Below are 16,084 nucleotides of genomic sequence, written 5' to 3'. Positions count from 1 at the left end.
GATTAAATATGGTTCAGTAAGCAAAAGGCAGGCAAATGGGACAGATAGAACCTTTATAGTAACATTTCATAAAAACTTTAGCTCCAGAAAAACTGTATGCTGTGGTAGCTCACACCAGGGTCTCTGGGGACCCTTTGGATGCACACATGCCAAGAGTGCCCTCTGTTGTCTATCAGGAATACTAGGGAGCTTCAGGAAAGCCCATGCCTGTTAGTTTTTAGTTCTTTGCCTACAAAGGTTTTTCAACACCTGGCAAAGGGTCTGAAATATGAATTATGCCCTAAAATGAGGATTTATTTTCTCTACTGTGGAATATTAGATTTTGAAGCATCCTTAACAATTCTGATATCCATTTGCTTTTTTTATAGCTGGGGAGAGAGAGACTCAAAAAAGGAGAAGTATCTCACTTATGAGCATGTCAAGTTAGTGACTGACCTTGGTCTTGAACTCAGGACTCTATGCCTAGTGCCACCTCCTACCCAGCCTCCTAACCTGTAATTTTGCCTCCTTCCTCTTTAAGGATGGACATAAACCTGTGACCTAGAGTAATAGCCTCACAGAACGCTTGAATGGAAGGAAACTGAGAGATGGTATCTCATATGACCATATCTTACTAATAGGAAACTGAAGTCCGTGACTTACCAAGGCCACTTAAGGAGGACGGTAGACCAGGACTCCAGTTTAATCACTTTCCATCAAAGCTATTTAGAGAAAAAAAGGAGAAAGGGGTAAAATGCACACATATCTCATGTAAAGATGAGGTTCTTTCCTCTACGTCAGTGTGTATAATCCCCCTTTATTCTTCATTTTTAGGCTCTTGAGGTCAGGCTATACCATTGAAAAGCCAAAAGGGAATTCAGGCTGAAACCAAGGGAGGATAGCCTGGAATACTGGGATGAGGACTGGTGGGGTAGGGAGTGGGCACAGTAGCTGTCATTCAGGATGGGTTAGAAATAGTGATGGGGTATGGCTGCTGTGTTTAAAGTTGGGGCCCAGGCAGGTACCATATCAGACTCCTACCTGGGATGACTATCAGAGCACTTCTCTTTGCTATTGCACAAAGTGGTGGCAAGGAAGCAAAATCATCAGTCCTGGTTGCCCCAATATATTCCCAAGCAGTGATGCTCAGGGTTTATAAGTGGCTGCTGCTCAGAACTGCTTCTATTTTGGGCTGCATTATGCCTTGTGTCTGAATTTGTCAGCCCAACCAGTCATTACTTATTTTTTTATACTAGGCTCTAGGGTCAATGTCATTGTCAAATTGGCTCTTCCTGAAGAGGATAGAAGGAAAAATGGAGAGACCTAAGATTTCTGAAGGCTTGCTGTATTCCAGGCACTGGGTTAGGTGTTTCCTATGCATTATTCTTTTTAATCTTCACTTTTCTTCCAACAGGTGGTGCCGTTATCCTGAGTATGCAGATGTTGAAACTTGGCACTCAGTGGGGGTAAGTTACCTTGCCCCAAGTCCTACAGCAGTCCTACAGCGTTCTTATTTGAATCCAGTCCTTCTAAAATCTAAGTCGTGACTTTCCCTTGCAGTAAAGACAGGTGGCAGCTGGATGACAAACTGGCATGGTTGGTCTTTTTGACCCTAGCACAGCGTCTCTGGCTTCTGCAGTTCTCCTCACCCCTCGCTTCTGACCACCTATCCAATTTGTAGACCCTCTGACTATCCAGACTGGGGATATTGTGCTCATGTGCTTCTAAACTGTGGGCTTTGGTTGATGTTTTTTCCAACTGTGCAGCTCAGATTGCCCTGTCCTTCCTTATGTGGCTGACATCTTGAGCCAGGGTCTTTTACTAAATGGTGAACAAAACAAAACCAGAAGTTCCTTTGCTGCCCAGAAGTCAGCCCAACTACTGACAAGGGAATCAGTGAGAATGGTGGGTGTGTGGCCCTGGACTATGAAGTTAAGGGAGAAGTCAGAGGCTGACAGTCATCCTAGTGGACAGACTTGATACACAGGACACAGTGGTTCCAAATGGTACTGTGGACACTAGTTAAATGTCCTGAGTAAAAGCACTGGCTCCCTATGCCTCCTGAGAGCTCTCTAACGTGGGTATAATGATATCTGCCATTCGTCGTGGTGCTAGGATTAAATGAGATAACGTTGCAACCTGCATAGCATACACTAGGTAAGTTTTGGCTTCTTCCCCTGTGTGCTCCCTGGGCAGCAGAGCCAGGACCTCAATTAACCGATAAGGATAGTTGTTTTTCCTAGGTTACAAAGATGATCCAAATCTATTTTCTCCATGTTTTACTTTCCTCATGGGGCTATCTAGAGACTTCTGTAACTGACAGATTAGATGCATGAGCCCTTTTTGTTCCAGAGGGGTTTTGCAAACAGTTTACTGTTGAAGCAGATCCCAGACCCTGGGTTTCTCATGTGATCTTCAGCGTACCTGTATTACAATAGAAAATCTACTTGAGAAATCGGAGCTGCCCAGGTCTCAAGCTGGTTCCCCCACTAATTTCCATCCCTGTGCCATTTACTAAAAGTGATACAGGCAGGTGGAAATCAGGTGAGGCCTGCCTTTCAGAAGTAACCAAAGATGCCTGCACACCTCTGTGGATCACTAGCCTATTCTTTCTGGGGATGCCAAATGCAGTCAGGTGTGAGGCCTGGGCTTGTAGGGATACCCAAATATTTTCTTGGAAAGTAATCTCAGTTTATTAGAGTTCCTTGTCTCAATTCAGAGTATAGATTTTTGAATGCGTTTGCTGACAGATTGACCTGGACTATGTTTTCCCCTTACTCAGGGAGCGATCGATCTTTATCAAAAGGATTTGTTGACTGACGGGCTTTCACGGTTCTAATGTGCTGTTTGATACTTTTAAGAGACATATGCCCCTTTGTATAATGAAATTATCTGATAAAAGAGGGAATGAAGCTCAGGTTTTCAGAAGCATCTCAGCTCTTGGCTGCCTCAGTGACTGCTAGGGAATTTTGTTTTTATTTGCCTGTGATGGAAACCTTACAACCCTTGGTGAAATTGTTTTCGAATATTCAAGTTTCTAGACCATATACTGTGTTTCTAGGCCTAAGGGCCTGAACTACACCAAGATTGTGTTTCCCTCAGGTAAGTACTTCCAGACACTCTATCCTCTGTCTTTACAACCCTCTTCTCCTCGTTACTGTACTGTGTAACACTAGACGCGCATTATATTCCACATAAAAAGCCACCTCTGTAGCATCTTGTCATCGTTTCATCGACGCTGCTTTGAAGCCGTGTTGAGTTCTGAACTCAGAGCCTAACAGCAATGGCTCAAGTGCACCGCGCCGTATTATTTACCCAGATGGGGTTAATTGTTGAATAAAAGAATGGTCCCTTTCAGTTTACTTTTTCGCAATCTCTCTCATACTGGTTATGGAAGACAGGGAAGTCTATGATAAATATCAAACTTTCTAATCAGAAACGAGTCCAGTTGTATTTGAAATCTTGAACTTAATCCAGAATCAGGAAATGTAGCCACTTGTGTTACTGTTGCTGAAAGAAGAAAATGACCTTTTTATTGTAGCTTACATTCACTATTGTGCTTGGGAGCCACAGGGAACGGAGCAAGTAAATGTAAAGGCTTAAGTAGATTTTTCCTTTTAACAGCAAGGATACAACATGATGTGCTGGAACCGTCACCTCCCTATATTTTCCAGAGATTTTTTTCGTAGAGAGAAGCCTCAACTGAATCCTAAAAAATATTTTTTCCTAACCCTTTTATCCCAAATCCCTTCAGGCTTCTGATCTCATTGTGGCTAACTGGTTTCTACCAGTGGCTTGATTGATGGGTTGATTGATTGAGGTATAACATACAAAGAGTAAATTTTAAAAATCCTAAGTGTATAGGTTGACGCACTTTTATATGTACCTGCCGATAAACAACTGACACACTTTTATATGTACATGCCCATATCACTACTGTCCAGATCAAGAATATCTCCACTACTCAAAAGGATTCCTCAGACCTCTCCCAGTCAATGCCCTCTATTAGGTAATAACTGCTATTCTAATTTCTATTGTCGTGGATCAGTTTTGTCAATTTGTGAATTTTACATCAAGGGAACCGTATAATATGTACTCTTTTCTGACTGACTTTTTTTTTTTCTCTGTGAATGGTGTTTTTCAGTTCATCCATGTTGTTACATGTGTCATACCACTAGTTTTTCAGACATCTTGTTATTTTGGACAATAACTTTTGAAATGCAATAGATTTTCTGAAAAGGAATTTTTTAGGCAGCACCAGAAAGAATGAAAGAGCTTTTACTTCTTATTCTCCAATCTGTTGGAGTTGATGGTGTTACTCATGTCATAAAGAGGTTTAGGGAAGATTTTACATATATGTATGTACATATCTAAAATCTAAATCTAAACATCTCTGTGTGTGTGTGTGTATAAATATAAAATTTTATACATGTAGTCCCTTTTCTCTTGGAGCTTACATTCTAGTTGGGGAGAATAGACAATAAAAAAGTAGAAGTAAATGAGTAAGTAAACTGGTGAATAAAAGTAATTTCAGATAGTGATGATCAGTGCTAAGACACAGACGAAGAAAAGGTAATGGAGATAGGAGCAATGGTGCAGGTGGGACTATTTGACGTGGGATGCTCAGAGGAGGCTGCTTTGAGGAGGGGCTATCTGAGCAGAAAACAGCAAGAAGGAGCTGGAAATGCAAAGATCTGGGGGCAAGTATGTTCTAGGCCAAGATATAGCAATTGCACGGTCCTGAAGCAAAATCAAACTGATCCAGTTTTAGGCACAGAATGAAAGTCAGCATGGCCAGAGCCTGATGGAAGAAAGAGACAGTGGTGGAGATCAGATCAGGGAAGGAGGCAGCAGGGTCCTGTAGATCCTGGTTGGGGATGTAGAATATTTTAGTTTCAGATGTGATAGGATGCTCTTGGGACATTTCAAACAAGGGCGATAATATGATATGCTCCTGTTATGAAAGTTCACTCTGGCTACCGCGTAGAAAATAGGTGGTAGGGAGGCAAGAATCAAAACAAGAAGACCAGTTAGGAGCCTGTTATTGAAAGATGACTGACTCACATGTGGGTGGTAGCAGTGATGAAGGAGAGAAATGGTAGCATATGGAGTTTATTATTATTTTGGGAGACAGTAAAGCCAACAAGATCTGCTAACGAATTAGATGTAGGGTATGAAACACATAGTGGTTACCATTTCAGTTGTTAGTCAAAGCAAGCACGTAAAAGATGGGACTAGTAAATGCTATCGAGAAGACTGGAAAAGTATCAGTTTAGGAAGGAAATTTAGAGTGCTGTTCCATTCCAGCTTTACATTAAGATTCAGATACCTATTAGATTTATAAATAAAGGCATTAAGGAAACATTGGATATATCCATCTAGAGCCCAAGGGAGAAGTCAGGTCTGGAGACAAAATGTTTGGAGACGTCAATATAAAAGTAGGTATGAAAAGCCATGGGCTTGGATAGGATAAGTTAGGAAGAGCTTAAGGAAAGACGAAAGTAAGTCCTGGGCAAACTCATCCCTATTGACTATATCACCATCAGCTTTGTCTTCATCATCATCATCATCACCATCATCATCATGAAAATAATCATGATCACCATCATCATTTTTTGCGCATGAAATGTTCTAGACGTGAGAAATATAGGAAAAAGGAAAAAGAATCTCTGTCTTAAGAAGGAAAGGGGAAACAGTGAAAAGTTGAAATAATAAATGGGATGATAGTGGTTTTCTCAGGGGGCAGTGGAAGTAACAGACTCAAAAGGCCAGACAGACTTTGAAGAGGACGTGACATTTGAATATTTGAGTTGAGAATTTGGATCCAAGTAGTGTGATCAATGGGGAAAGACTTTTCCAGGTAAAGAACAGCATTTGCAAAATCAAGAGACACGAAGAGGGAGGGAATGATCCTGAAGCTGAATGAATGAATGTGGTGTAAGAGTGCACATGGTAGTAGATGAAGCTGGGGAGTAGCACTGGCCAGATTGTCAAGACAGATATACACCATGCTGAGAAGGTTTAAACTCCATCTTGAAGGCAATGGCAGAGGAACAAGTGGTAGGACAAGAAGGATTTTTAAACAACAGGGTCTCACACTCAAAAGATCAGAATTGAAATCCACCACTTATTAACTTGGTGATATTGTAGATATTGTCCAGCCTCTGTAAGCCCGAGTTTTCACATCTGTAAAGTGGGTAAAACAATAAGCACATGGCAGGGTGGTTATGAGAATTGAGGAGAATAAGTAAAAAGCACTTGCACCCACCAGGGAAAAATAAGCAATAATGATTATTTCTGCTAATATTGGCCCTGTTACTAATAGACTTTTCATTTAAAAGAAGTTTATACAAAAGGATTAGAGAATGCCAGAAATTATATTACTGTGGATAAAAGTGGTGAGCACTTGGTGGTGGGAGAAGGTGACGGAGAGGGTCTGCTAACCGACAGTCCAGGGAAGGAAGAAGGGCAGGGAGTCTAAAATGGGTCTCAGGCTTTCAAGTAGGCAGGTATGTGGGCTGGTTTTTATAGCTCTTTGAAACTAGGGATATTGAAACTGAGTACATTTTTTGGGGAAGGAGATGAATTCATTTGTTGATAGATTTTCACAAAAAGCTACGTTGTGGGTCTGGAGCTCAACAGAAAGAACTGGGTTGGAGATACAGATTTGGGTAGATAAGATGGACAAGAAGAGTATAGTGAGTGAGAAGTCAAAAGTGCAGATTATAAAACCCTCGGGATCATTGAAATGTAGGGAATAGAATAAGTGTCAGGGATAAAGATTAAGAGGAAGCAGCAGAGGTAGAGGGAAAGCCCAGAGGGCAGCTCTGAGGTGTATTCCTCATCCACTCACCCAACAGGCTACTCCTGCCTCCTGGCCCTCCAAGCACTTTCCACTTCATAGAAGAAACATCAGCCCCCACCTTCCTCCCTCAAGCATGATTGATTCAAGTTCACAGTGGAAAAGTCTGAACTCTGGCAAAAATTATAAAAAGATTTGGCCTCTTCCAGTGTCCCTTCAGTGCCCCTCTGTCTCTGGCCTGGATATCCCAATTGCTGGCTCTCCAGGGTCCTATCAATACGAGGCCAAGGGATTAGATCTCAGAACTAACAGTGACTTTATAGATTATTTAATTGAACTCCCAACTCCCTTGTGTGAAAGGTGAGGAAACTGAGCCCCAGAGAAGCGAAGATGTTCAATCAGTTGATGTTTTAACTAAACATAATTAAAGCACTTTTCCAAGGATTTATACTCAGGATTGCTTCTGCTCCAACTTATTTGGTGATAAATGACTTAACATAAAGGTCCTCCCTGGAAGGTTAACATCTAACCTGAACTCAAATTTTGTCAAGCCCAAATCTAATGGTGGTCAAGTAGACACAAGAAGCAAAGAACAGGAAAGAAATTAGAGAGATGAGGCCTGCTTTCTAACAAATACACTGTCAAAATTAAAATTGGGGATAACTTATAGAATAGGAAGTACAAGGAAGATAACTGTGATTTCTCAAGATCATACTTAGAGGAAAATGGTCCTACAAAGACTTTGGATAAGATGTTGAACAAAGAAAAGGGAAAACAATGTGTGATTTGTATTGTTTCTGAGAGCCACAGAATTGGAAATTGTGCCATGTAGCATTGAAGGCCTTCCTCCTGGTATATCCAGACAACTTATGCTGGGAGGCAATCTAAAAAGTGGGGGCAATGCCTGAATTACCCAGTAGATAGCAGATTGTAGATTATTATGGACATTAGTTCTTATGGCAGACATGCCTAGTTGCCTACCCCAAATCTATTTCCTCTTCTTTCTTGGAAACTAGCTGGGGGTGCCTGGGTGGCTCAGCTGGTTAAGTATCTGTCTTTGGCTCAGGTCATGATCCTGGGGTCCTGGGATCAAGCCCTGGGTAGGGCTCTGTGCTCAGTGGGGAGTCTGCTTCTCCCTCTTCCTCTGCAACCCCCCTGTGCTCTCTCTCGCACATGCACTCTCTCTCTCTCTCTCTCTCAAATAAATGAAAAATACAATCTTAAAAAAAAAATAAACAAGACCCTGGTTTTTATTTAGCTGTATCCTTACATAATCAAAAGACTCTATTTCTTAGGCTTCCATTAGTATAATGGGTATAAATAGAAACAAAGTCTTCTTGATGGAAAAGATATCCATGCTTCTTTTTGTTTGTTTGTTGGCTTTTGTTTGTTTTTATATAAATTCAATTAACCTACATATAGTACATCATTAGTGTCAGATGTAGTGTTCAGCAATTCATCAGTTGCATATACCATCCAGTGCTCATCATATCATGTGATATCCATGCTTCTTTTTTGCTTTTTTCATCCAATTGTCTTCAAAATGGACATGATGGCCTTAATTCTAGCAGCCATCATGGCCATGAAAATGAGACCCACAGAGGAAGCCCTCATACCAGCCCTGGACTTCTCACTTCTAGACTCTCTTATACAAGAGAGAAATGAATTTCTACTGAGTTCAAACCACATTATTCTATTAATGCAGTCTCACTTAATCCTTACTAATGAACTTGATTTCTTTTATTGGGTTTTGAGCACTTATGAGAGTATAAGCCATTAGTGGTCCTAACGTAAAGAATAAGATCAAGAAGTAATATTTAACATAATTACTTATGAGTTTGCTACATAAAAGAAAGTACCTTAAATTTGTAGAGTGACCCACATTTCACAAAGTACTCTTCTTTATCTTAAAACAGCTATTTACATTTCAGGTGAAATGCCTAAAATTGAACTTTTAAAAATAGTTAAAATATACATTAATGTTGTTATGGTGATTTCCAGTTTAGTCACTTATTTCCTGCTTCCTGGACATAGATCCTTAATCTCTGAGACTCATTCTTCTCATCAGCCAATCATGGACAATAATTTCTTATTTCCAGAATTAGAGTAAAAGAAGAAGTAATACGGCATAGTGATTAAGTGTTCATCTCAACTAATTTCCAAATAGCTCAAGCAAATTACTTCTCTTTACCTTGATTTTCTGGTCTGTAAAGTGAAAGTAAAAAAGCAAATGCCACTTGAGGATTTCTGTGAAGAGTAACTGAAATAATGCACATGAAACAGAGTCCTGGACACATAATAAAGTCTATTAAATAACTAAAGAAGTGTTAGTTATTTTCCCCAAACTGCCGAGGACGGAACCTTGATATGTCAGGGTCACTCAACAAGCCGTATGGGTCCTGCTGTACATTGTCTGCAACACTAAGACATCTCAGACAAAGTCAGGTATCATGGTGAGTGCTGAGCCCTTGGAGTAAGTGGACGTTCTGGCTCAGTGACATGGTTCCCAAAAGAAGAGCAGAGGCCCTAGGCTGGAGTTAGCAGAAGAAACCTGGCCACCGGCCACATCTCTCTTCTGGACACGGAGGAAGTCTTGGGTCCTAAGTCAGCAAAAGAGCTTTGTATAATAGTATCTGAAACCCATTTTGTTCTTCCCTGGAGCAAGCCAGAGTCACAGACTCAGACTACTATTTGGGATTGAGTCCGCTTCCAAGGTCATTCAGAAAATGATAAAGACTTTATGGGAGTCTCCAGGGATAAATGCTCCAGCCCAAATGGAAGACGGCAGGAGATGGAGAAGCCAAGCACAACTGCATGAGGACAGAGATGACACTGTTTGAGCAGGAGATGGGTCTCCTCAGAGGCAAGAGACCCTTAAAGTGCACATGCACATAACCTGTGGAGGCAAACAGCCCAGGGCATCTGGTAACTCCAGGAGTTAAACCAGATCAAGAAAATGCCAGAAATGTGGATTGCATGCCTAGCAACAAAGATAAGCCTTGTTGCAAAGAGTCTGCTGTGAGGCTACAACAGCTACCCCTGAATTCTCAGGAGGCCTCTGCCCAAGAGCCCTACATTATCACATACCAGTGGCAGGACCTTAGATAAGTCACTGAGAATACAGAACAGAGCTGTAGTTAAGAGCAAGGCTCTTAGCGCTGGATTCAGGTCTGTATCTAATGCACAAACTTTGCTATTCAGCAAGTTACATAACCAATCGAAGTCTCTATTTCTCATCTGTACTATGGGTATCAGAGTACCCATACAGTATTGAACAGTTATTTTGGTAATGCCAAATTATCATAGTGCCTGTACCTACCTATAGTTTTGTTCTAGGGCAGCACTGGTCAATATCACTTTGGGCAATGATGATAATGTCCTGTATCTGCACAGTCCAAGGCAGTAGCCACTAGCCACATGTAGCTATTGAGCACTTGGAATGTGGCTATTATGACTAAGGAATTTTAAATGTTATTTTATTTGAATTCATTTGAATTTAAATAGCCACATGTGACTAGTTGTTGCCTTATTGGACAGTGCAGCAGATCTAGGGACTAAATGAGCTAACATCTTTTATCACTGTGCCTGGCATCAGAGCATGATAACCTCTAGCTGGTATTGTTATTAAACTTCTTCGAGCTTCAATTTCTTTATCTATGAAATGGCATTAAAGATAGTACCCACCTCTTGAGTTTGGTAAGAGGATCAAATAAAAACTCCTGGGTGAGGCAGTGAAAACAGTGCTTGGCACAGTGCAGGTGCTTAGCAAACGTGATTTCCTTTTCCCTTCCACTAAAGTACTTTGGCATTACCAGGATAACTGTCTAATGATGTGCAGGGACATGGAGAACCTATGATGAGAGTCTCGGCAGGCAGTTGATTGTTCAGTAGTCACTTGTACATCCCTAATGCTGGCTTTGGCTACAAAAGGAAAAAAGTCTGCTTGAGAAAGCAAGAAAAAAAGTATTGGCAGTGATATGTGAACTACGAGAGTTCCACAAATATGCATTTGGCAGAAGCCTAACTGTCCAGACAGATCACAAACCACTAGTCAACGCACCTGCTAGACAACAGGGAATGTTAGTGCTGTTATAAAGATATGATTTATGAGTAATCTATACCCCAGGCAAAGACTCGCTTATAGCAGACCTATTGTCCAGACTAGTCATTGACCCTCCAACTGGGGGAATGACAGCACTGATTGAAGAGACAGAAGGGTAGGCCATGGAATTAAGCAAAACACTTGACCTTGTGGTCAGTGGGAGGCTGAGACTCGAGACAGGAAAAGATGCTGTGTTGTAGCTACTTATCCAGATGTTGCAAAATGGCTGGTGTGACAGAAGAAAACAGAACAACTGCAGGTGTGTTGGTCTCTAAAGGAGGGGCTGCTTCGGCTTCCTAACAGCAAGGGGGATTTTAAGCAATGTCTTGTCTGTAAGAGGTCAGAAAAAGAGAAAAGATATGATCAGGGCTAGTCTCAGGAGGAGCAGCTTAGCTCATACCCCAAAACTATTCCCAGGATGTGCTCACTGGTTCTTGGAATTTCAAGCAGAGACTGGTTTCTTTCACTTAAGGATGCCCTCTCATGGGTAAACTGATACCAGATTTGACAGCAGTTACAATGTTAAACTTTTGGTCTGTGGTACCTTCAAATCTTAAAAGTTATTTACTAAGTGTTGAGATTCTTCCTGAAAAAGAAGGGGAAGTGGGGCAATAGCCTAAGTGCATGGAGGCATTGAAGAGATTTGTGTCATGGAGCGATGATATTTGTTATGGAGATGGTAAAAATGTGTTGAAAAGGGAGTTTTCCTACCATGGCTGTACACATTTATTTCTTGAGAGTGACCAAAATGCTGTAACAGTCACACCAGAAGCTTTTTGAGGAAAGAATTTGAATTCCCTCCCCTAACTCCCTCCATCATTATCATCATCATCATCATCCACTATGCAGCAGACAATCTGCAAGGTGACTCACAAACTTGTAATTTATAATTCTTTATCAATTGTCCAACATAGGTATTGTTAATCCCATTTTACAGATGGGAATACTGAAGCTCAGAGGGTGTAACTTGGGTAAGTCCAGATCACATAACTAGTAAGTGACAAAGCTAGGGGTAACATCCTGCTATCTCCCATATATGCCCATGGTCTCTAGCACACAGCTAGCTACTTGAATGGGTACCTAATATGGCTAACCTAAGTGAGGAACCAAATTTTTAATGTTATTTAATGTTAATTAACTGAAATTTAAACTTAATAGCCACATGTGGACAGTGACTACCTTATCCAGCACAACTCTAGGGACCAAATGAGATAATGTCCTTTATCACTGTGCTTGGTGCGTAGTCAGTGCTTGACTAGACTGAACCTACTGGGCCGTCATTATGTGCTGATTTCTAGACTTTGTTGAATACAACTGTGGACAATTTTACCCCAGTCATCCCATTATTTCAGTAACTCAGTCAAAGCCAGTTAATAATAAATAATAAGGTGCTCCTGCTCTGTGTTTTTTTCATCCTCTCATACTGGCTTACCTGGCTTCTTTTCCTGTTTGAATTAGTAACCTGTAACAGCTAACTGCTTGCAGCAGTTGTAAACTCTGTGGTGCTAAAGCCAGTAATATTCTCTAAAATAAAAAAATAGTATTAAGCAAGTTATTAAAAAATTGTATGATGACACTCTAACCAAAATGCAACATTGTAGATACTTATAAATAGCAGTATTGGCATAGTGATGTATGACTTTGATAATGTCAGATATTTGAAACCATTTTGTACCATTCATTGAATTCTCTACCCATCCCCATATCCACCAACATTTTAAAATTTTTATTTCACTGGTCTTTTTCTGCTGTGGAGTAAGTGTTTTTGTCCCCCCAAATTCATATGTTAAATCCTAACACCCAACATGATGATATTAGGAGGTGGGGCTTTGGGAGGTGATTAGGTTGTGAGGGTAGAGTCCTCGTGAATAGCATTAGTACCTAATAAAAGAGACCCCCAAAGCCCCTTCATGTGAGGACAATATCAGAAGATGGCCATCTATGAACTAGGAAGTGGACTCTCACCAGGTACTGAAACTTCTACTGCCTTCATCTTGAATAACCTAGCTTCCAGAATGGTGAGAAATGAACTTCTGTTATTTATAAGCCACCCAGTCTGTGGTATTTTTGTGATAGCAGTCTGAGCTGACTGAGACACTTCCTTTATATGCTATTTACTATAGGCCACTTCATATACTTAAGGCAAAAGTCAAACTCCAACCACACGACACCAACCGAAATAAGTCAATAAACACAAATAAAATGATTAATGATTGGTAGGAACACTAAAATAATATTTATGGTAGAGAAATATGCAGACGGCCTGTATTGTCCCAATAGGCAAACTGACATAAAGAGACAGTTTTGAGTCAGCTCACTCAGGAGGGATCACTTCTACTTATTCAGCTGCCCAAGCACCTGAACAGAATGGTGCCAGAGCTCTGATTTCTCTGGAAGCTTGTCTGCCAGGAGGACGAAACTGGGACCCCAAACCTGCAGATCACCCTGTTCTTTGTTGTTCACTGCTGGGTTCCCCTATGTATTGACTGGGTCATAATTTGTCAGTGTTGTTTTTTAAATCTACAGAGAGGTAGAAAATGCTCTTTTTAACTACTTCTCAGATTTTGGTTTTGTCCCTTTTCTTACACTTCAGGTCACCCGTTCTATTTAATATTATCAGTCTTATGAGTGCTAGGTGCTCTTGCATGTGTTACCTCATTTGGTCTCTTAAAAACCTGTCAAAGATGTACAAGTATTATACATTATTCAGATGAGGAAACCGTGGTAAGTTTCCTGTGGAAACTTGTGGAAACTGTGACATATGCATTTATTTAACTATGCCTATCGGGTGCCAGTCACTGAACCCACTGCTTGCCCCATGACATCTCCTTTGATCTTCAGAACCATCCTAGGACGTGTGTTTTACACTCTTTATTTTAGAAACTGTAGCACTTCCAAGTATCAACCATAGTAATCTACAATTCTAGAATTCATGGAATCCGAGTCTAATGCCATGTCTGTTTATGTTGCCAGATATGAGGTAGAAGAAATATGGTTGTGTTTTTTTAATCCACTCCTTTACTTAAATATTAAGCCTAAAAACTCCTGCAGTAGAGGAATAGCAATATTCTGATCTTATTCTATGGTAATTATGTGTAACCAATTATTTCTTTATGATGACTTCGATTCAGTATTTCAATAAACATTAGATACCTGTTTTCAGTGTGGCAACTCTGTGAATCAAACCAAGGGTAAGAATGGCCTTAGAGTCCATTATTTGAGACTGCAGAGTTCAAATCATGCTAAATAAAGATTAAGGCTGAAATGAGCCACCCAGATGCTAAGAAGGTCATCCAACTGAGTGATAAAGACCAGAAGTCCCTACAAACCTCTGAGAGGAGCTAAATGCAGATAGCAAATTTCACCACCAGCCTGCCCCTCAAAGTAGCTGGCAGCTTTGTCCTTTCCCTGCCCTTCCCTCTGCTAGATCCAGCCCACATCCCCTCACGTCCAGGCCATTGCAGGAGCCCTGGAGATTACTGGGCCCCCAGGAGCTCTGACCTTGCCAGTCTCTGGTGAAAATCTTTCTCTTAACCTATACTCTTCAAATTAAAAACTCTCAAAGCAAAGCCTCTGACTAACACAACCTTAGAAGCCACCACCACCTTGTAGGAAAGGGGGTGGGGGGGGGGTTGCATGGCCTTGACCCTTGCTTATACCAGAACTACCATCCTTTTACCTGCTTTGTGGTGCCCTGTGACATTTAGTTTGCAAAAAGAAATGTTTGGAGGCCAGCAGCCTCCTGCATCATGATCTTCATTTGGTCCACAAGGCCCTCGCTTATCAAACCTTGTCCCACAGTCATTGATTAGACATACAGTGATAAGACTGATATTCCTTTGTGGCTCATGGAAGTTACTTTTCATATTTTGAACTATATTTAGCTACCTCATCTCCCACTACCCTTAGCATGGAGGCCATCTCTCTGACAACCAAGCAGGTCTTTAATGGTCTATAAGCTACCATAGTCAGTCTCATGCCAGTCTTTGCTTATATAATTCCCAAACTTATGTGTTTGCTAAATTGCCAACTCCAGTCTTTTTCTTGATGACCTACCTCTACTGTGTCTCTTAATACAAATTCCCTGTAAGAATCAATTTGTGGTTTACATTCATGGCAGTGGTAGGACATATATCTTGTATTCACTCTGGTCCAGTCATTTGTGGCCAGCAGAGTCATGTGCTATAAACATGTCTCATAGGCTTATCCCTTTACAAGAGCAATGGGAAAGGGAAGTCTCTGGGATGGGACATTACTGGTAAGGTAAATAACCTACTATGAAACCACGTAAAGTCTTGTTGTCTTTATACTTGTTTGTCCACCCCACTATTTTCAAGCTGTATTTTATTTTATTTTTTTAATATTTTATTTATTTATTTGAGAGAGAGAGTGAGTGAGAGAGAGAAAGAGAGAGAGAGAGAACGAGCCAGGGGAGGGGCAGAGAAACAGACTCCCCACTGAGAAGGGAGCCTGACATGGGAATCAATCCCAGGACCCCGGGATCATGACCTGAGCTGAAGGCAGATGCTTAACGAACTGAGCCACACAGGCGCCCTCAAACTATATTTTAAAGATTATATCTTGCTCAGGGTTGCATCCTCTGTACTTAGAATGAGCCTGGCATATAGGTATTTAATATATGTGTGTAGAACAAGTGAATAGATGGAGTGATTGATGGAAGAATGGATAGCAAAGTGGACACAGTTTTGATAAATGGATAGATGGAGACAATATAGCATAGTGGTTAAGAGTGTAACCTATAGAGCCAGACTGCTTTAGGCTCCAGTCCTGGCTCTGCTGCTCACTAGCCGTGATCTTGGCAAATTACTTAACTTCTCTTGTCTCAGTTACCACATCTTAGAACAAGAATAATAATTATGCCAATCTCATAAGGCTTCTGTGATGATTAAAACAAGTTAATCCATGGAAAGCATTTAGAATAGCACCTGCATCTGGTATATGGTAATGCTCACTTTTTATCATTATTATTACTATTGTTACTGATGGTGAGGCCTTAAGACAGCAGGCGTACTTAAAGACCAAGGGGGAAAAAACAAGATTTGAGGAAATGGCTGACAAAAATCAGAAACAAACTAATGGCAAAGAAAAGAGAGTAAATTGTCCCCACTATCAGGAAAAATATGAATTTGAACACACAGCCCATTTCTCAGGTAGAAAGAAAATGTTAGAGAGAAAGTCAT

General features: G+C 40.8%; 1 long non-coding RNA gene across 1 annotated transcript in view; it reads left to right on the top strand.

Moving 5' to 3' along the window:
* LOC148109451 (uncharacterized) overlaps positions 1–16,084 on the top strand; it is a 653,768-nt gene that overhangs the window by 455,407 nt on the left and 182,277 nt on the right. Inside the window, exon 3 of the long non-coding RNA XR_015725641.1 lies at positions 1,394–1,445. This is a non-coding gene — a long non-coding RNA (uncharacterized LOC148109451). The remainder of the gene's footprint in view (positions 1–1,393; positions 1,446–16,084) is intronic.

The sequence above is a fragment of the Ursus americanus genome, chromosome 9, assembly GCF_024610735.1.
Source record: "Ursus americanus isolate L20-20 chromosome 9, mUrsAme1.1.p, whole genome shotgun sequence".
NCBI lineage: Eukaryota > Metazoa > Chordata > Mammalia > Carnivora > Ursidae > Ursus > Ursus americanus.
Note: the sequence above shows the minus strand (reverse complement) of the source record. Positions and strands in the feature narration are given on the sequence as shown.